Raw genomic sequence first — 22,926 nt, 5'->3', positions numbered from 1 at the left:
GCTAGAAATTCAGATATGTAATTTAAAAAAAGCTATAAAGTGCTTTTTAAAAGTAAAAAGGTGAAAGTTCTTGGCAATATGTTAAAAAATAGTAGATGACCTTGTCCAGATTTACAGTAGGAATGAATCTATGGTTGAAAATGTAAAGAAGGAAAAAAGAAGTCATGTTGGTTTTGCTGTCATATCTTAAACTGTATAAGTTCTGGTCACCGCGCATGGTGAGTGCTCAGGAAGGTCAGTACTACCTACGGTTTGAAGCATCCACTGACTACTGTATGTGACTACTGGGTTTGTAACTTTTGGAAAAAGTATACTTTGACAAATATTTTTCAAGTTTCTTTTGTGGTGTGCAAGTCTCTTTTTTTCTTTTTCTTTTTTCTTTTTTTTTTTTTTTTTTTTTGCTTGTTTTGCTTTTTTTGAGGTAAACTGGCTAGCCTAGCCTGGCTTATAAGTTAATGTTACCTGAAGCCTTAATCCTTTGTCAAGAGTTCCCAATGGTGCAGGCCTATTTTGCTCCCTACCTTTCCTATATTATACATTATATATTATTTGCATAACACAGAGTTTTATTTTTTATTCCATATGGTACATATGTACGTATTAAGGTGCTGAAAATGTGTTGTGCTGTAAAAGTCTCATGTTCTATATATTTTATGGTCGAATTTCTACTATTCAGAGGTTTTTTTTAAAAAAATCATTTCTTTGTCCTTTTCTTTAAGCATAAATTCCTTTAAGGATTAAGTCAAGAATGGAATTGGGGGCAATTGTTGGTTTGGATAGGCATTAAGCCTGGTGATATGCTTTGTGTGGCCCAAACTAGTGTTTAAATATTTGAATTGTAGCCATTATTTAGGGGAAAAAAGAGATTTTTTCTCAAGTGAATATCTCTTTTCATTATGATGCCAGGTCCACTTTCTCTTTTGGGGACGGTCCAGTGAAAGGAAGGACACACTCTGCTCTCAGCAGTTCCTACCTTATTCATGACATGCCTCGAGGTTACTTACATGCCTGCATCTTTCAACACTTCTAGTAGGCTACTATCATCCCTGCATAATAATGAATTAGCTGCAACAGTTTTCTTCCCAGCCACTGGGGCAAGATTTCTGAAGTCGGAAGTGGTAGTTTTTTGTTTTTGTTTTTCAAATAAAGACTATGGTTGTATTTCTGGTAATCATAGCTTTTTGAGTCTTAGAATTTTGTAATCACCTAAATAACCTGATAGCCAATAAAGGAATCATTTTGTTTCATCTTTGCATCAACCTCATGTAAAAGCAGTGATTCTTCCTCTCTTTAATGAAGAATGGGTCCATAAATAAGTCATTCAACTAGTTACTGCAAAAGCTTGGGCTATTCTTCACTGGCATTTGTTTTCAATTTTGACCCCTTGGTTCCATACTGCACTCTTTCTCTGCAAGATGGCAGGATTTGTGTGTAGTTGGTTTTGCCAGAATTTTTCTTTGCTAATTGTCTTTTACTACTGGTGCTAGCCTGCATTTGCACTGGCTCAATTCAATCAAAAATCTCAATATAGTCTCACACATCTCTAATGTCACCCTCTTCTAGAGGGCTGTAACTGTCTTATTCCTTTAGAACCCATGCTTAGCAGCCATTTTATTTGAATGACATTGAACATAGGGTATATATACATGCTCATATGTTTGCCTACGCTAAGGAAAGTGCCTAGTTAGGGAAGATATTCAAACTAAGAGGTACGGTTTGTTTTCTGTTGCTATAATTGTATACTTGAGACTGAGTGTAAATTTATAAAGGATAGAAGGTTATTCCTTACAGCTCTGTAGGTATAGAAAACTAAGAATGTGGTGCCAGCATCTGTGTGCAACCTGGTATGAACCTTCCTACCGAATCATAACATAGAAAAGCGTATCACATGTATCACATGGTGAAAGAGAGAGGAAGGGTGCACTGTCCCTGTGCTCTTCAGCTCAAGGCGAGTGCTCTACCGCTTGAGCCACAGCTCCACTTCCGGTTTGCTGGTGGTTTATTGGAGATGAGTCTCAAGGTCTTTCCTACTTGCACTGGCTTTGAACAGCAATTCTCAGATCTCAGCCTCCTGAGTAGCTAGGATTATGGGCGTGAGCCACTGGCACCTGGTTAGGAGAATTCTCTTTAAAAAGGTAAAATTTCAGAGTGGAGAAATAAGAAGGTAATGTCTTATAATAATAGCTAATGAAATTAGGCATTCCATCATGATAATCGATACAACCAATACTTCACATACTTCATTTTTTTTTTCATTTGAGCTTCACAAGACTCCATAAACTAGAATTATTATTATTCATCTTTTACAAGTGAGGAAACAGACCTGCAAAAATGTTAATTAACTTGCCCAAGGCCACACAGTGAGTAAAGGTAGTGCAAGCCTTTGATGTGGAGTAGAACCTAGAAGGAATACAAGCCTTTAACTACATCACTGCATGCGCAGTGAACATGAGAGGATGATTCTAGGCATGGAAAGAAAAGGCTTTCAACTCGTTACACCCTAGGTACTTCAAATCAGTTAGAACACAGTATATAAAAAGAGAAGAAGGAAAAGAAGGGATAACTACAGAATTTATATACAGAGAATGGTGTAGGGTAGAAATCTGGTAAGTAGGCTGCTACTTATTAGTAGGTACATGACAAACATAACTTATTAAAAAAAATCTGGTTCAGTATATTAAATTTGGCATAGGTGGGAGAAGAGGAAAGAACCAATAAGTGTTCAGGTAATAAGTATGTCATGTAGTCCGTTATATGTGAGTTATATGTGAGCACTTCCAATGCAATGGACTTCACAGTCCATAATATAACTTATATAATATAACTTATTGTTGCTTACATCCTTACTGATGATAGTCACTTCATTTTTTTCCTAAAATTAATTTTATTTTCATCTGCACTCACATAATCATGACTAGAAAAATAACAAAACCAAAAACAATCAGTAAATATAAAGGAGACTTTAAAAATAATGAGTAGCCACGTATGGTGTCACACATCTATAACCTCAGTAATTATGGAGGCAGAGATATGAGGAGCCCTAGCCTAAGCAAGCCTGGGCACCCTCAACCAAAAAAAAAAAAGAATCTATGGCATCTATCTGCTCAAGTGGTAGAGCAAAACATGAGTTCCTGAGATTAAAAACCCAATACCACCAAACAAAACAAACCAATGATGACCATAAAGCTGATATAGTTCTATATAAATAATAAGGTTCAAATTATAAAACATGTATTTTCTAGTACAATTGATGTTACCTCATGGTCAGTCAGTGGAAGCTTCTTTCGTTCATTTCTGAATCTTTTTTTTTTCCCACAACCTTAACAGTGTTGGAAAATGTCACTGCTAAGCAAAATGGTTAAATGTTCTAATAACATTTTGAACACTTCCTGTTATAGGCATTTTATTTTTATTTTTTGTAGGAAATGCTATATCAGAATAAAACTCTGCCTATTAGAAGGGTTATTGTTCTTTGGTTACACATTTTTTTAAAAGCCTTTTAAACAGGCTAAATTGATCATTTGGAGATAAATGAAAATCTTTTCAGTGTCTTTCACTTTTTATTCAAGACTAGTAGCTTTAACTTAACCTCTTCTAGCTAATGTTCAAACTCTCTTTCTCCTATTCTTAGGATGAAAATCCTGGCTTCAAGGACACAGGGATAAATTAACTGGGCCATTACAGGTTCATAATAATACAAAAAAAATCATGTCAACAATTTGTACTGGTTTTACAATGCTAGAGAATATTTTCATTATTTTTTTTAACAGTGGTAAAGCTGAGGATCAGGTTAAAAATTCACACAGTCTTTTCTCTATGTGCCATTGGATACCTCAGAGATAGAGGAGAGATAGTTTGTCTTCATAGAAATTAGTACATATTCTAAGAAATAAATGAATAACAGACTTTAATATTATCTTTCTATACCCTATTCTCATTAAGATCAAGACCCTCAACAACCGCCAACAGCTTACAAAATTCAAAGAGAGAGACAATGTGTTTCCTGACAGAGTAATACATTATCTCTAAGGAAGTCTTTCAAAAAATCAATTCTGAATCTAATCATTCTTTAGATCTAACAACGGACAGAAATAATACACAAGAGGGGACTTTTTAAAGACTACCAGGGATGCAACTAGCAAAATCTAGATGGAGAAGAACTGAAGCCTCTAAAGATCAAATAACTCAGTATTCTTGACAAAGAAATATCAGGAGAATAAAATAGAGGACCCTATTGATTAAAGCAGATCCACCAACTAAATTGAAGGTGCTAAACTGAGAAATAAAAGGGAAGAAACAAGCATTTATCTGGTGTTTCCTACTAAAACTGTGATAGAAAAAGAACAGACTTCCTCCCTCTTCCTGGCTATAACACCTGTCTCCTGATCATCTTTTTCTTCTTTTATTTTTGCATACATTTTGGCTATTGGTTTGTATTTCAGATGTTAAATGGACTCCCATGGAGACTTGTTTTGCAATTGGTAAAGATTGCATGATGATAATGCCAATCTATCATTAATGATAATGACAATAAGGGTAGTAATAATAACAGGTCATTGCTAGAGCCCTCTCAAGCAACTGTATATCATCCTATTTAATCTCCCAGTGGTACTACTGTATCTTTATTAGTTACCTCTTACAGATGAGATAGAGACCTTGAGAAGTTGAGTAAATTGTTTGTTATCTCTCAGCCAATCATCAGCAAGAGACTTGCTCCTGAGAACCCAAGTCTTTGCTCAAAGACATTACCTTCCCGAAGTTACTAATTTACTAGCATTGTAAAAGGAAAAAGTATCTTTTGGAGTTCCTTGTTCTCTGACACCATAAAAAAAAAAAAAAAACAAGGAGGCTCCCTAGTTTCTAAAATGAATAACATGAACAGGAAACTCAGTGTTCGTGCACTTTTTATAGCCAAGGGATCCTTGCTTTTGCATGGAGACTGGAGTTCTGCTTTAAATGGATTTCCATTTCAGGATTGCTTCAGGGATCAATGGAGGTAGACAGGAATGTTTTAGTCTAATAATATTAACCTGAATATATAAAATGTACTATCTAGGGACATAATGTTCTTTCGCATTAGAGAGTAAGAAGGGGAAAAATTAAAATCTAGAGCAGAGAGGTAGAAAGGTGAAGAGAAAAATAGGTTATGGAAATGAGAAGTCAGATTGGGAAATAAGCTTGGTGAATAATTAGTGAGGGGGGGGGGAAGGTTTAAGGATGGGCTCACTTTCCAAACTGCTTACCACAGGGCACCTCGAAAGGCACCATGTACTGCATTTATGACAGCATTAATGTCAATAATGCAGACACCTCTGCTATTTGAAGCCTTTTGAAGTCTGGGAGACTGCTGCATAGATGACCTTACTCCTGCTTAGTACAAGACTCTAGTCTTGGTGTTTGGTTAAGGCTCACTGGGCATAATTTGGGTAGTACTGGTAACGATCTCACATTCTCTTCAGGATGCAAGAGGATTTGGCAATGTTATGCCAAGATTGTATCATGCTTGTGACTTACAAAAGGAGAATGGATGGAATCTTTGATTTCCAACAGCTATTCTCGAATCTGGGCACCCATTAGCCACAGAAGGACAGTTAGTGAATGGATAGTTGGGTTGTACTTTACAATGTGTCTATATAAACTTTGATCCTGTGCCTAGATATACTTTGAACATTGTTTTATGCATTTTTTTCTGAGACTGAATATTAAGCATGATATTTGATGCATGAAATACAGAATAATAGCAAACTACTTATACAACATTTTTTTAAAGCATGGAAAGTACTAGCTTAGGTAAACTTGAAGATTAGAATGGCCAAGGGTAGTTTAGAACTACTGAACCAAAGTGCAATGTTAATTTAAGACTCCTTGTCACATGGCTCTCTCTGTCTCTGTCTCTCTCTGTCTCTCTGTCTCTCTCTGTCTTTCTCTCTCTCTCTCACACACATACATACACATGTCTTTGGATTCTAACCCTTTGTTTTATATTCTGATGTTGTCTGGCTGCTGATCTGACTTGGTTTACAATTTTACAGCACAGAGGCTGGAGAATTACATGCCGTCACCTCTGTCTACTTCTCTGTTACCAATAGTTCTGTATTCATTAAGGGCTGAGATGATACTTACCACAAAGGGACTTGATACATTCTTGGCATTGAGTTCTTCCTCAAACAACAGCAACAACCCAAACTGACAGGCTTCTGGAACACATTGAGTAGTTATTTAGATACCAGTTTGTGTAAACCCTGTGAACTTGGGAATCTCAGAAAACAAAATGAGCTGAGTTATGGTAAGTGCCCAATAACTGTAGTTTGTGATTTGATTTAAATCTATGTGCCATTCTCAGACTTTTTACCTAAGCACAAAGCTTAGTTCTGGTAGTAGTTGTTGTTATTTGGCTCTGAATTAAGCCTGCATGTATGTAGCTTGTTTTGCAAAATAACAGGGCCCCATCCAGAAGTCTAGTAGCCCCATATAGTATAGGATTTCCTCTCTGTCAGGGCAAGAAGTCATTGCATTTGCTATTGTGCTGATTTATTATAATAAAAGCTCTCCACCTGGAAACAAGATCATTTAAAACACAGTGACATAAATTAGAAACAAAGTACTTGCTTATAAACAAGATTAAGACAATTTCTTAAAGGAATCTGTGTTTAGTTGTGGACTTGAACTTTATTTTTATGCAAAGCCTTTACTTTTATTGTTGTCTTCTCAAAAATACTCAGACTTCAGATGTGGGCACTGGTGGCTCACGCCTGTAATCCTAGCTACTAAGGAGGCTGAAATCTGAGGATAGAGATTCAAAGCCAGCCTGGGCAGGAAAGTCAGTGAGACTGTTATCTCCAATTAATCACAAAATAAACGGTAAGTGGCCCTGTGGCTCAAGTTGTAGAGTACTAACCTTGAGCAAAAGGAGCTCAAGGACAGCACCCAGGCCCCAGGACTAGGAAAAAAAGAGAAAGTATTCAGACATTCAGTGCATATGTCTCTCTGATTTTTATAAATGGTAGTCTTTATCATCATAGTTTCTTCTCATCTGTAGGTATTATAAATAATGTAAATAGATAAGTTTATGCACAAAAAACATCATAGAATAGTCATTGAAGTCATTAAAGATTCTTTTTGACATGATATGTCAAAAATAATTTGTACTGTTTATAAAAATCCTTTCTAATACAAATGTGAATTACATATTTAATTTAAAATAGTGTACACTGTAAAAAATAAACATAACTGAAGTTATTTAATTCAATATATCTTAAACATTATTGGATAGATATGTCTTCAATATAAAGAAAACTAATGACATATTTTACGTTTTTTGGAACTAAATCTGAATGTGGTATGTGCTTTTCACCTACAATCAAATTCAATCAATGTTAGCATTAATTTGAACAGTCAGTCTTCATATGCTGTAGTGGCTTGTATATTAAAGAGCTCAGATTTAAAATATAGAGGAACTGGTAAAATATTTACATTATTTAAGGCTCAGCCTTACTGAAAATAGGACATGGAGAAGGATATAGACTGATAATAGAAAATTAATATAGAGTAAGAGCAAAGCTAATACTCTAGAAGGCATATGTTATGATTTCCATTTGTAGAATTAATCCTGAGGGGACCCTGAACCTTTGGGCCCAAGAGCAAATGGGTATTATGTAGTTACCAGAAAAAAAATGATGTTTTCCCATATTTGGTGACTACAGAGCCTTCATACAATCTCATGAATAAGACTTAATAGACCAAAAAAGGCCCAGAGCAGTAATAAGACCACAGAGTACACACCAGAGCTACCAGCTCCTCAGTCTGAGCATTGGATGCCAGATTAATACATAATGAAACACAATAGGACTTCAGTTCATGAGGCCATGTGGGGTCGTGTTGGTCTATGACCCTGCAGATCATCCTGTAGACACTATCAGAAACAATGAAAGCTTTTAAAAAAAATATGCAAATGCATTGGTGAACTAACATTTTGTCAAAGTTAGACAACAAAGAGAGAAGTAGACATAACTGGGCTTTTCCTATTTAAATTTCAAGGTTAGATTTCAAGGTAGAATAGAGAACAGAACAATCATGACCTGAGCCAAAAAGTTATTTAGTTATTTTTCTTACCTTCACCACATATCGCTGGAACTCCAAGTGACACGCTGCTACAGGTGAACTAGTCATAAGTCCTCATTGCTTTTTTTTGCCCTGCAAGGAGAATGTGAAAAAATTGACTTTCTCAAATGTTTAGCATAGAACAGCAAATTCTCCTCTTGTAACTTATAATCACAACATCTCAAGGTTTGTCTTGGAGTCGTAGTAAAGAGACTGTGCTTGCCATAAAAACTAAAGCCCAGTATTTATTTTAAAGAAGTTTGAGTTCCTGGTTGAAGCAAAAGTGAATCTTTCCTGTTAGAACAACTTTACTGTAGGCCTCAAAGGAAGATCTAAGATGTTGGGCTGGGAATGTGGCTTAGTGTCGGAGTGCTTATCTAGTATGCATGAAGCCTTGGATTCAATTCCTCAGTACCACATAAACAGAAAATGGAAATGACACCGTGCCTCATGTGGTAGAGTGCTAGCCTTGAGCAAAAAGAAGCTCAAGGACAGTGCCTAGGCCCTGAGTTCAGTTGTTAGGACTGGCAAAAAAAAGAACAAAATAAAAAGAAAGAAAAAGAAAAAAAGAGCTTAGATGTATAAGTTCACAAAAACAAATAAAAACAAATACAAACAAACAAAAAACAGACAAGGCACCATGAATAAGAAGTAGCTCAAATAATAGAATAGATGTAGAAGCATTTTTAAAGATTACAACTATCAGAGGAAAAAAACTGAAACATTTGCATTTGAGGAATTTGACTCATGATTAATAAAGTGTGATTTTTTTTCAGGCCCGCCCAGAGGCAAGTGTAGCGTCTACTTCCTGACAGGCCTAGCAGGGAAGAGCCTCTTCCTCACCATAGTCTCTGAAGGCAATTGTAATCAAGATCTTAGCGCCCTTGGCCAGTCAGGATATTTCTATTTACATTCCTGGTCCAGGCACTTTTCTCCCTAATCTCTTTATGAGACACCATGAGCCTTGGTGGATTTGTCTTTTTCTTCAGGTGTCTGTGAAGACACTTTGTGGAGAGGAGGGTGAATGGCTAAGGCAGGTGCCTCCCTCTGACTCAGGACTTGGCACTTCTCTACTCTTACTTCTTTTCTAGACCCATCTCCTGTGCATAAAACTGGTAAAATTGTTTTGAGCTTCTTCTTGTAAGATCCCTCATGAGTGAGAAAACCCTGATTGGTGTACTGATTCCCCATGCATCATTGCATGGAGAAAGATGGACCAGAAGCACTGAGGGCTTCCTCCAGTTTTACACTGTTTCTTATGTCATCCCATATGTGATTAAAGGCTTACCTCTCATTTTTGGCTGCTTTCCTTGGCTATCTGACTTGATGCTCAGCTGAGTTTTAGATAGGCTTCAAATGTTTAAAGAAAAAAAAGACAAAAATACAAGTGAACATATATTTAAAAATAAGTTAATTCTATATTCTAGACTCTTTTGTACTACTTTATGTGCATAATTCAAATACAATGACCATTTTCAATGTCAAAAAATACATGCGAAACAAAAGAGAATAGACTAATGTAAGAATAAACCAACAAGAATAATTAGGAATGTGAAAATGAAAAAAAATTAAGAAGTTGCAATCACCACTTTTAAACTGTGTATCAGTGCAGTGTATGACAGCTATCTGTCATCACCTGGCTAGAAATCAGCGGAGGAGAATTTCTCTTTCCTATGTAACTCTGAACTCCTTGATCAACTTTTCCTGACCTTTCTCTCTCCCATATTCTCCCTAGCCTCTGATAACAACCTACTTTCAATTCTGGTGAGAAGTTTACATGGGAAAATAGCAAATAAGCATTCTGTTCTCAACTTCTATCAATTTTTTTTTTTAATTCTACATACGTTTGAGATCATGGGGTGCTTTTCTGTCAGTGCCTGATTTTATTTTGTTATGATTTTTAGTTCCATCCACATTTCAAATAACAGTATTTTATTTCTTATTTTTATGGTTCAATACTATTCCTCTCTGTGTGTGTGTGTGTGTGTGTGTGTGTGTGTGTGTGTAACATTTTCGTTATCCATTCCCCAGTTGATGGGCAGTTGGTTTCTTCCATTTCTTAGCTAAATCATTCTGTCCACTTGTATGATGTTCTAGAAGTCAACTTAATATTGAGAGTTTTAAACAAAAGACTGCAATAGCCATGCCTTTTCTTTGAGCACATGTCTTATCCTGAGCTTTCTTTGTTCAAAGTGTTTATTTTCTATTTATTCCCTGTTTACAAACCAGTCCAATAACCTTCTGAGCGTATTTGACAGTTCAAAGGAAAAGAAATAACCAAACAACAATAGTAAAAATTCTCATTGGAAAGTTTTTTTCCCAAAGCCAAACTCTTTTATTAGGAAAAAAAAATAAAAAGGTATTATCTATTGCTATGTGGTTGCAGGTGACAGTTTGCTAAATATTTTGCCATTGTGTGCCCTGGGTCATCATCTACCCAGACTCTACTCATAGTTTTCAACTTTTCTCTCCTCTTCAAGGCCAGTATGGAGATTTTCGGTTTATAATAGGAGTACCTCACTTGGAGATACCAATATCTGTTTTGGTCAACTTTGCTACGTTAACAATGAGCTCAAGAAACTAGTGTTTCCTCCAACAAAAATTATTTGTGTGTTATGTTATGTAAAATCTTGGCTTAATTACGGTCCTGCTAGAGCTTTAAGTAAGGTGAGCTCTACTCTCTTCCCAGTCTAGCGTCTGCATTAGCAACTCACAATGTCTCTTAAATATTCTGCCAAAAATTACAAGTAAAAGAACCATGGTCCCTTCTCTTTTGTCCACATTCCATTATCCAAAGTAAATTGTAAAGTTTAGAGCAAATTGGTGGGCAGAAAAATACAGGTGTTACATGAAGAAGGGGGAGATGAATGATCATAAATGATAATTAAAAAATCCCATTGGGGCTGGGAAGGTGGCTCAGTGGTAGAGTGCTTGCCTTGTATGCATGAGGCCCTGGGTTCGATTCCTCAGTAACACATAAGCAGGAAAAAGCAGGAAGTGGCACAATGTCTCAAATGGTAGTGTGCTAGCCTTGAGCTAAAGAGCTGAGGGATGGTGCCCAGACCCAGAGTTCAGGCCCCATGACTGACAAAAAAAAAAAAAAATCCCATCTTACACAATTGAAAAATGAACGACAAAATAAGTCATCCTCTAAAAAGGGGGAAAGATTTAAAATAGCATAAATAAGTTTAGCAGGAAACTAACATTTAAAATTACAATTATTAGCTGGATAAAGGCTTTTTAAGGAGAGCAAATACAAGTGAGAAATGTCCGGCATGTTTGGCTAGGTAAAATGAAAGACAGAAGGACAAGTATTCTAAGAATGTGATTAAGAGACCACAACCAGAGATGTAGCCATGATTTTAAAGAAAAATGGGAATTATGTGAACAATTTGATGGGAAAAGTTAGATATAGTAATATATGTAGAAATATGACTTTTTCAAAAAAATGTAAGTACCTAGATGGTACAATAAAAATATCAGAACCAGTAAATTAAACAAGGAGGTTCAGTCTTACAGAAAAATCAGGTATTTAGGGAAAAAGTAACAGATTTTACACAAAATATTACAGAGAGTATAGAATAGGAAAAAAAGAAGCCATATCTCTCACAATTAAATTAATGAGACTAAATTAAGCTTGAGTAGTATAAACTGACAAGAAGAGAATGAGAAAGAAAAAAATTAAAGAAACATCTTATTTATGAATGCAGAGATCCTACACATTCTTTGGTAAATTGCTTCAGTGGGTTATTGACTTACTGATTCTTGGAATCAAGACAGGCTTTCCTAAAGCATAATCAAGATTAGATTGAAGTTTTATTGTAAGCTCTGATCTTATAATCAAAGTGATCTAAAAATGAATGAATTTTCTATATGGCTTAGCATATTATATTATATTAAAATATATAGCCAAAAATGATTCCTGCAATTGAATTAAAGTAATTACCACTGCAATAGGCAGTTTTTTTTTCTTTTCTGGGTGGTTTAGTCTTCACAATTTGAAAAGGCAAACGGAATCAAATTTTGCATTGTGTTCTAGATTTGCAAAGAGTGATACAATATAACTCCAGGGGTTTGGGGCAGGTACTGTCATGAGGGCTTATTATGGGGATCCAGCTTTGAATGAATCTTGGGTTTTCCTTTTAAGTAGAAGCTGTATTATAGGACAAAGAGCTTTATCTCTTCTGACAGGAAAGCTAAGAATAACTGTTCTTTATGAGTCATGCAAACACATTCCAAAAGGGCTTTCTTCTATTAAACATCTGAAAGAACTCTTCCTGTCCTTTCCCACCACCTCAGTCCAGGTAGAGTTGACAAGGGAGGGGTAATGGGCAGTGGTTATTTTTGCTTCCATTGAATTTCAATAAAGGAACAAAAAATAAGTCACAAGAACAAATAATATTTCAGTTCTGTCTTTGGAGACAAAATGTGGCCAGGAATGACCTTTGGGGACAGGAACTGTACAAGAATTCTTTTTTTTTTTTTTTCTTTCAGCTTATAGTTGGTGCCAGTTTCTCACCAGTGGGGGGAATTCTAGCTTCCTGGTTGACTCCTCACTTCACCATCTCTTTTGGGTGTAGTTATTTGTAACTTGGATGAAGTGTTTTTGCCCTGGGAAGAGCTACCTTGTGCTATTTTCCATTATGAATGAATCTGACTTTTTTTATATCTAGAAAGCTGGTGTTTGGGGCTTGTAATGTCACACAAAGATATTGTTTCCAAACAAGAATTTAAAAAATAAAACAATATTTTTTTTCTTTTTTGTAAAAAATGAAATTTGGTGATACTCAGGGACTTTTGCAGGCACACTTGAGTCATGCCCCAGAACATTTTTTTTTGTTACTTTTCAAATAATGTCTCATTCTTTTGGTTTAGGGCTAAATTTGATCCTCTTACCTATGCCTCTGAAATCGCTCAGAGTAAAGGCATTCACTATCATGCATGGACTAGCTTGTTTTCAATTTTGTACATTGTCATAACTTGCAGAAACTGATGGGTACAGAAGGACATTAACATGTGATGAGGTTTTTGGCTGAATAATTCCTCTGCCCTTTAACTGAAGGGATGGAGGAGGTTGGAAATTGTGATTATGTGAACTCATTTCAGACATAAACATATGGAGGAGTAGAGCAGGGATAGTGTTTGATTTCATATTCCATGAGCCATTCTCTTTGCTCACATTTGTCTTTCCGCTTAGCAGGGTATCTGCCTGATATAATGTGTGGCTATACAATTTAGAAGGAAGACTTGTCTTCCCTTCTATCCTTGTTAAAATCCAGGGAAGGGCTGGGAATGTGGCTTAGTGGTGGAGTACCTGCCTAGTATGCATGAAGCCCTGGATTTGATTCCTCTATCACATAAACAGAAAAAGCTGGAAGTAATGGTGTGGCTCAAGTGGTAGAGTGCTAGCTGTGAGCAAAAGAAGCTCAGGGACAGTGAGTTCAAGCCTTAGGTCTGACAAAAAAAAATTCCAGGGGGGGAAAAAAGTTAATTCTAGAAAGCAGAAAAGAAAGAGATGGTTAAGTATGTATGTTGATTATAAGCTGATAATAATATTTTTAGAGCAACCAGCTTCTAGCATTTTTCACTTATCCTAAAGAAAAGTGAATCTCATAGCAAATGGCAGCTATACAATGTCATAGAGTAGATGCTTACAGAAAGAAAAAAAGAAAGAAGGAAAGAAAGAAGGAAAGATAGAAAAGAATGAAAGAAAGAAAAAAGAAAGTCCTTCTAAGAAGTGAAGGAAAAAAAAGCACTGGTGAATTCTCTAGTTGAATGTCTATATCTCTTAGTGACTTGACCTCAGAGGAAAACACATCAAACCAATCTGGCTTGAATATTAGAGTTTCTTTCACCAATCCAGCAAATCAGCAAATTTCTAGCTTTTACTGGGTCAAATAAGCAACAACAGCTGCTTAATGAATCCTCAAATTAGAGGGTTATCCCCCCCCCTTCATATCTCAGCATGGTAGAGCTAATGGAGGGCAAAATTTGCAAAAATAATGAAAATGGTGCCAGCCTTTACAAGAAAGACCACCAAAGACTCCAAGGACCAGCAGCTGCAGATGCCAATTTGAAGAAGCATCAACCTTTCTCACACTCTTAGGAGCAGTCCTTTCACAAAGGAAGCTCTCTCAGACCTGGAAGAAAGTGCCAACTATGGATGGAGGCCTTTCTGTGGCAGTTAGACCAGTTGCCATAATTTTCATCACTGGCTCTGGTTCCTCTTTGTGTGTTCCTGTGCTATAGTAGGGCAGCGCAGCAAAAATAAATAAACAAGATAAATAAGATAAACAAATAAACAGGAATATGCCTGCAGGGCTTTTGATAGAGTACTCAGGTTTTTTTCTGTCTCTCTCTGACTTTATTTCTGTTGCAATCTGTATCAAAATAATATTTTCCATTCAGATTGAATACCCTCCACTCACAGAAACAATGGGATACATTGCCTAAAATGCTTTTTTTTTTTTTTCCAGCTCTCTCCTACTACCCATATTACCCAACTAAATCCAATTTTCTGGGACTCCCTTTATTCCTTTTACTCCTCCATGGGGCTGCTGCCTTTCCTGTTTTACTCTTTTAAGTCCAGCTGAGAGAATGGAAGCCAATTTTTATGAACAGATATCAAGATACTTTTTCACACATTGTTGAGTTATATAGGACTACCAGTACAGGTGTTTCTCAGTTCCCACAACTATAATATTTGAGAAGTTTCTTGAATGTACTTTTGTGTTTCATTGTTCTTTTCGTGTTACTTGTTTCTATGATAAACTTGGGGAAAGATTGCCTTTAGAGAAATTAATCAGCCCTGGAAGATAATAACAAAAATGTCACCGAGGAATAATTTCAAAACTGGAGGCTTGTAATTCTCCATTGTCCAGGGAAGTATTAGCTTGTCTAAAAATTATTGACAGTCATGTAATCTGCTCAGTTAAGTACTTCGTTATGTAAGTTATTTGTGTTCTTCTATAATAGCTGGAAGAGATGGTATTTCAAATAAAAGAAAATGGCCACAGGCAAGTTGCAGACTTGTGAAGAGATGCTTTTTCCTGCCCTGGCCATCACCATTTTTGACTGGCATTCGCATCACCCTGTGCCAACAATGTGAGACAATGAGTCATGGTTACAAAATGTACCCCTCTATCACCACAGATAGAGCATTTTCACCTCAATGGAATAGGTATTTGTTCAACATCTATGAAGCTCTGCTGTGGTCACAGAATCTGTCCAAAAGGGTCCTCAGTTGGGGGTGTATCTCAGTGGTAGAATTCATGCTTAGCATGTGTGAGGCCTGTGTTTGATCCCGATCACCACAAAAGCTAACAAAAGACTTCCTTTATCAGCTACCTATGCTATAACATGAAAAGCATTTGAACCAGTTTCAGTTACAAGTAACAGAATGCAAAGGAGTTCAAGCCAAAAAGAAATCCATTGGTACATCCATGAAAGGCACATGGGCAGGGCTGGCCTGAGTCAAGACTGGAGTTGTGGATGCTCACACAGCCCTATCTTTTGGATTAGCTTTGTTCCTCTTTGTGGATTCACTGCCTCCCCGGATTGACATGCTAGCAAGATGGTTCAAGAAGCTGTCCAAAGAAAAGGGCAGGGTGGTGTATGCCTATAATCCCAGCATGCAGGACACTGAGGCAAGAAGATCACAAGCCAAAGACCAGCTTGGGCTATATAGCAAAACTTTGTTTAAAAAAACAAGAATTATCTTTTTTCCTACCTTATTACCATATTACATCCTTTTTTCCTCCCTTATGCTCATTACTGCAGTTTGAACTCTGAGTCTTGCTTTTGTTGGGAAAAGGCTCTACCATTTGAGCTATGCACACCCTCGCCCCTTCGGCCCCCCACACACATCTGCTTTCTTTCTTGCTTGCTTGCTTGCTTGCTTTTTTACTTGCTTTCTTGCTTGCTTGTTTTCTTGCTTGCTTGCTTGCTTCCTTCCTTCCTTCCCCTCTCTTTCTCTCCTTTCTTTCTTTCTTTCTTTCTTTCTTTCTTTCTTTCTTTCTTTCTTTCTTTCTTTCTTTCTTTCTTTCTTTCTTTCTCTTTCTTTCTTTCTTTCTTTCTTCCTTCCTTCCTTCCTTCCTTCCTTCCTTCCTTCCCTTCCTTTTTCCTTCCTTCCTTCCTTCCTTCCTTTCTTTCTTTCTTTCTTTCTTTCTTTCTTTCTTTCTTTCTTTCTTTCTTTCTTTCTTTCTTTCTTTCTTTCTTTCTTTCTTTCTTTCTTTCTTTCTTTCTTTCTTTCTTTCTTTTCTTTCCAAGGTGATGTACAGAGGGGTTACAGTTACATAAGTAAGGTATTGAAAGGAATCCTTCACATCCATCCCAGGGGACCACGATCAGGCAAGCAGGCACAGGAGAAAGATTATTACAAGGTTTATTAGAGGAGCCATATTTCCCAGGCTTGGGAGCACATGATGTCTGTCCCTATCCAAGTGGCAGGAGGGTCTGGGGGCAGGAAGTGGGTGCTCAGGTGGGTCTCTGCAGAGAAAGGGTGGGGCCAGCTGTGTGGCCAGAACTACAGGGCTGGGAGGAGCTCAGGTCTGGGTGGAGTTGAGGACCAAAGGTGGGCATAATGCTTACAGTAATAAGTACATTTTTTTTGTTGAACTTGTTTCCCCCTCCCTCATTTTTCTCCTACTTTTCCTCCCTCCAATCCCCTCTCCCCTCCCCGCCCAAGTTGTATAGATCATTTCCGATCTATTGTCTTGTGACTATAGCAGTTGCAGATGCATTGGCTCTCCCCTCGTCCTCTGTCTCACCCATTCTATTGTTCCCCCTCCCTTCCCTAATTCAGATAAATGTGTAGGGCTTCACTGTGAGGAAAACTGTCTTTTCTATCAGTGTGCTGCTTTGGCTAGATGGCTTGGATCTCGTTTAGGAAAAGAGGAACTGCCTGGGGGTAAGAAAGGATTTGTAAAGTGTAAGGTTTTGTCTTAAACTGGTTACTTTTCTAGATGGAATTACCACTCACTCAGATTGTTCAAGAAGTGGAAGATGTGGATGTATTTTCCGATTACTTGTGAACTGTTCATCTTATTTCAAAATCACCTTATGTAAATACATCTTACCCTGTGCAAACTAGACAATCAGGAGCAGAGTGTGAACCTGAGCTCAACCAATTTGACCAGAGGGACAAGGCCTGCTCCATCAGGGATAGGAGAGGAGACTGCCAGCTCTGTGTGCTTGCTTGCCAGATGGCGCACACTTCTGCAGAAGTGAATTTTGCCTTGAGGCAATTCTATTTTCCGGTCTATTGTTGTGAGTCCAGTGGTTCTTGGACAACATGTTTATGACATTCACTGTTATGCCTGTGCTAGACTGGACTATACTTCCCATAGTAGCTGGGATGGCACGCATGAGTGGCCTGAGGAGAGATCATGTGTCTATCATTAATTTTTTGCCTGGGTTGGCCTTGAACTAGGATCCTCCCAATCTCCTGAGTAGGTATACCATAGGCATATGTTACCACACTTAGCCTCCATATCACATCTTATTAAATTGTAAAGAAACAACATCTCTGTTAATTTTTGCAAGACTCCTAAATTTCCCCACAATGGAAGCAACTTGGCCAGTCCATTTTATGAAATGAACAATACAACAGCAGTGGGATTGTATAAATTGATTAGTGCAGGTGGATCACATGGGCTCTGATGGAGATTTAGTGAACTGATTGGTTGGGCCTGGGTCACATGTCCTGAAAGAAGACTCTGATCTAACTAGATAGATCTGAGTCACATTTTACCCCTAAAATCAGGGGTAGGGCCTAACATCCTGGACTGTGCAGAATTGTTCCTCAAAGGAAATTCATGGTAACTATTAGAAGAGAGATGAATGAATTAAAAATGGCCTCTACCAGTGTTGTATTGAGTAATTAAAAACATGGTTCAGTGCTTACTATGTTTTGGACAAAATACTAATACTTTATACGCTTTACCTCATGCATTTCTCTCCTCACCTTTATGAGGTCGTTATAATTTGTATTTAAGAAGTCAAAGTTTCAAAAATTAAGTAGCTCACTCAGTCATACAGAAGAGATAGAACCAGGATTTGAGAAGTCCTATCTGATTTCAGAGCCTGTGCTTGCAAATAATACTATGCTATTCATCCTTCAAAATAATGACAACCATTGCCCCTACAGATACTTGAGAGTTAATGGACAAAGCGCCCTCCTCAGTGAATTACAAACTAAGTGAGAAATCCATACATGGTATAAGCAGTTTAATCTTCTAAGAAATGTTTATGTAGATAAAGAAGTGGACACAAAAGTGGATCCTACCCTCTGCTTGAAGATCTGAGCAAGGCCAGCAGAGTAGATGGGTGGTAGCAGTGCCAGGCTTTGGGGAAGCTGTTTTCAGTAGAACAGAGGATAGAAGAATGTTTGTAGACAGGGAAGGACCAAGATAGTCAGCAATTGATATCACAGAGGAAAACAGGGAGTTGTTTATGCAGAAGAGTCTCAGGATAAGTAGGAGGGGATGAGATTAAGAGCTTTGATGGAGGTTTTAGCCTTGGATAAAAGGAGTACCTTTACTTTTAAGACAGATGGCTAGAAAAGAAGGATAGGACAAAGAAAAATAATAGCTTCTTTGTGCAAGGAAAGAAGTCTTCACTTTTACATTAAGGTTGCTAAAGGCTTTATGTGGAATAAATGGGAGTTGTGTCTAATTTGGATCGGATTCCATTGTCTGCAAGGTCATGATTCTATTGACAGCACACACTGCCAGGTTTTTGGGTGGCTTTGCATAGCATTTATAAATGTTCCTCTTTGGAGTCGTTGTCAAGTTTACTTGATTCTTTATTTATTAAGTATGTTAAAAGTATTTTCCCTCCGTCTGATGTTATGATGTGACTGTCTACAAAAGTACTAACTTCACAGTTAAATACAGATGAATATGTCCCTTGTTTTTCCACAGGTGAACCAGCAAATAGCAAGTTTTCAAGGGAGAGGTAGAATAAGCTAATTAGCTCCTGTTGTTGTGTAGATACAATGGCAGCTGCAAATGATAACACATTGATTCATAATTAATAGACTCAGATCTTAAAAAAATTAATTAGTTAAAGTACAGCTGGGCAAAGATTGATATGCAGAGGGCCCTTGGTTACTCCCATCAGAAATCAAGGTCATGCCAGTGACTCTGGTCAGCCCACTTTTCACCTGCCTGTTCAGCAGTAATTCAACCAACCAATTATTGCTGAGATGCTTCCTAATTGTCTTTGAATTCTGTTGAGTCTTCTAGTAAATCCACAGAAACTGTGTTCTAATTGTTGAGCTATCCTTAATGGTAGCTTTAATATCCTGTAGGAAATTAAAAAAAATAAAAGTACATGCTCTTATTGAGTGTTCAATATATGCTAAGCCTTATAATAAACCTGTTATTTTCCTCATAAGATCTCTATGCACTAGGTGTTCAATGAGGTGGTATAATGTGACAGTGAAAATTAAATTGCTGACTTTCTCCATTTAAATTCCAGCACCACTATTAATTTTGGGCTTAATCTCTCCATCTCTGATGTTAGCAAACAACATTTCTTCACCAGTGAGATGGGGATAACAATACTTTCTTCTCAAACATGTGTTTATTAAACTAGTTTGCTTTTTGTTTTTTGGTGGTGGTACTGAGGTTTGTACTCAGGGTCTTGTGCTTCTTGGGTTAGGTGGGTAATTTACTCTGCCCCCAATCCTAAACTTGTTTTCAGTCTGCATAGTATTTAGAATAAAAAGTAGGACTGTCACATGGTGTTACTTCTTTTCTGCATCATCACGTGCCAATAATGATAATCAGTGTGGTTTTGAACTTCTAAATATTGCATGTATTAACTGACTTCATTTTCTCAAGATTTCTATGGAATTGTTACCACAAATGTTGCAACAGGAAACCGGGACATATAGTCTCCTAATTACCATCAAGAAGAACAAGATTTAGAAGATCTAGAATCAAAACCCATGCTTTTACATTGCTTTTTTGTGGCTGCCACATTGTCCTAGCATTGTCTGCACTTCAGACATGTGGAATGAAATGCGGCTGTGGGACAGAGCAATGATTTTGAGTGTCTCTGGGGGGAACCACAATCTGGAATGCTTCTTTGCTCAATTCCTTTCCTGCCTTAGTCAAGACTAACAGCGACTTACCTCTTTTAAGATGCTTTTAACGATCTCCTAGTGGACACTTGCATCTCTTGTTACACTCCAGAGCGCTAAGCATATTTCTGTTACAACAAACTTACAATATACAAATCAGTTAGCCAAATACTGTATACCTATTTGTGAAGTCATAAATGACCCTTTGCTGAGATTTTAAGTAACTTGTATCAATCTTTAAACCTGTGGAAAAGTTACAAAATTAAGGTAATTTCAGATGTTCAAAGGACTTTTGAGGTACACAGTGATCTAGTGTAGAGAGGGGCTCAGTCTTCTGTTCCAACTAAGCTAGCTGAAGATGAAACATGAATGATGTGAAGTAACCAGATAGGCAATCATGAGCACGAGGGCCATTTCAAGTAGAGGTAACAGTGAATGCAGCAGCCTTCCCACGAGATCTAGGTTTCTGCACTTGAAGAAGAAAAAGACAGAACTAAGAGTAACACTGATGTGTGGATAGTTATGAGTTGTTCACATGGTTTATCTCCCTTCCCAAACTGTGAATTCCTTAGGGTTACCTCCCAACCATCTTTGAGCCCATGGTGTTTATTATATTTTCAGGAAAATGGTCTTTTGGGGTGAGGGGCTAATTGCCTGGAAAAAAAATGGTTGGTCCAAGTGAATTGTTATCCAAGCTACTTCTCTTACCCCTTGACTTCTTTTGTTGTTCCTGAAAGCATCCATCCTAGAAGACCATGTGGACTCAGTCACATGCAGCAGATGGAGGTTTATAAGGAGGTTTATTAGAGGGGCTGACAAGACCCTATGGGAAATGAAGCAAAATGGTGCCTGTCCCTACCCAGGGGCATCCTTGTAACACCAGGGCTAGAGGTGAGGGGTACTCTGTATGTGCAGCTAGGTCTGGGTGGAGCATGGGGAATTAGACCTATCCCAGGAGAGTACTTTGTGAAGGGCAGATGGGGTTCAGGTTTGGATGGTGAGCATTCTGCTAATGCAGCTGAGGTTATGCAGATACAGGCTGCTGGGGTGGGGGGGAGGGGAAGTGAAGAAGGAGGGGCTGAGGACCTGAGTTGGAGGGTATGTTAGCAGGTCCAGCCCATTCCATCCTGACCTACAGCTAGCAGTCGGTCTATGTTGGGGTAGAGGATGAAGCAGCTCAGCCATCTTTTATTTCCTCTCATTCTCCACTTTCTTTTCCAGATCCTGAAAAATCCTTCCTATTTGGGGGTCAGATCTTAGCCGAGTGCTAAGGTATCTTTTGACAAATGAATGGTGGGCAATTCTCTTTTAAGCTGTTCTGAATGCTGGCCTTAGGAGAGGGAATTGAGGTACACCACCTTCATATTTGCTGCTCACTCAGGTCAAAATTTTATTGCTTGGTTACTCTTAGAGTTTGAAATTATATATAAGTTATAGATAAGCCAAATGGAAGGACCAATTTTAATAGTTAACTATAAAGGATTTCTACAGTTCCTTTTCTCCCATCTGGTAGAGAAAAGAAGCAATGCCTGTGCTTTTGTCTTCAAGACAGCTTTCATCTGCTCCCCAGGAGTTTATACTGCTATTCAGGAGGAAAAGCTAACCCAGGCTGCACTCACACCTCCTCTGGTGCCTGAAAGGGCATCTTTTTAAGTTGCTGAAACTACAGATTGTGGATATATAGAATGTAATCAGCTCCCCTCCTATTTCACCTACAAAGAGTTTAGAATCAATTTCAAAAATATAGCATCAGCTTCTTCCTACTTGAGACTGTTCTTGAGATGCTGGCCAAGGTGACCTAATTTTCCCAGCCTTCTTCCTAACACTGTGAGATTTCTCGACAGCTCTCTTCCTTCTACTTCTAAAAACATAACTCAGACCAATGAGGTTTTGTTACAAAAGTAAACCTAGGATTCACCCAGAAGCTCTGTATGTGTGTGTGTGTGTGTGTGTGTGTGTGTGTGTGTGTGTGTGTGTGTGTTTAGATACAATTTGTGAAATATTTATAATATCTTTTAGCATTCCAAGGTATTATCAAAATAATCCTATGATCTTGCTGTATCACTGTGTTTATTATAGGATATATTTCATGAATGATAAAATGAGAAGCCAAAAAAACGTACAGATTATATCTGGGTTCTGTAATCCTATCATCTGGGTCAAATATGTGCACCAACACTTAAGCTGTGTGATCTCTGAAATTTGTTTATTGTCTCTTTAAAGCTCACTGTTCTCATACTAAATGAGACTGGCAGTCTCATGTTGTTGGGTTGGATTTGATTTTCAGAGAGCTATAAATGAAATACTGCATGAATATTATACAAGACTCAAACACTAAGAAGTGGTAAGTACTTTGATGAATTGAAACGAGGAGTAGAATGGAAAAGGATGGGAACTGACACACTTTTCCTGGGTTTAGCCATGCTGGTCCAGCTAGAATGTGCTTACCTGGGTTATTGGTCCCCATACCTGCTTGAAGCTGTCCAGGCAGATGCACGAGGACTCACAGAAGGCACCAAAAATCCTCATTTAGACCGGAGGTTGTCTTATTGGCCAATATTACTTCAATAGGGCATTCATTCAGAATTTCAAGGTAATCTAACAGACCTTTAGGAACAGTAAGAAAGAAACCATCAGCTGGTGGCTCAATCCTAACTAATTGAGAGGCTAAGATCCAGATAATTAAAGGTTGAGGTGGCCCACAAAAAAGTTTTGGAGTGCCCCATCTCAATCAATAG

The 22,926-nt window shown here is 37.7% G+C and overlaps 1 long non-coding RNA gene across 1 annotated transcript in view; it reads left to right on the top strand.

Moving 5' to 3' along the window:
* The window catches only part of LOC138837945 (uncharacterized), a 111,061-nt gene that overhangs the window by 18,037 nt on the left and 70,098 nt on the right, over window positions 1-22,926 (top strand). The window lies entirely within an intron of this gene.

This window comes from Dipodomys merriami, unplaced genomic scaffold, assembly GCF_024711535.1.
Source record: "Dipodomys merriami isolate MVZ:Mamm:240054 unplaced genomic scaffold, mDipMer1.0.p SCAF_10, whole genome shotgun sequence".
NCBI lineage: Eukaryota > Metazoa > Chordata > Mammalia > Rodentia > Heteromyidae > Dipodomys > Dipodomys merriami.
This window is presented reverse-complemented; position numbering and strand designations above follow the sequence as displayed.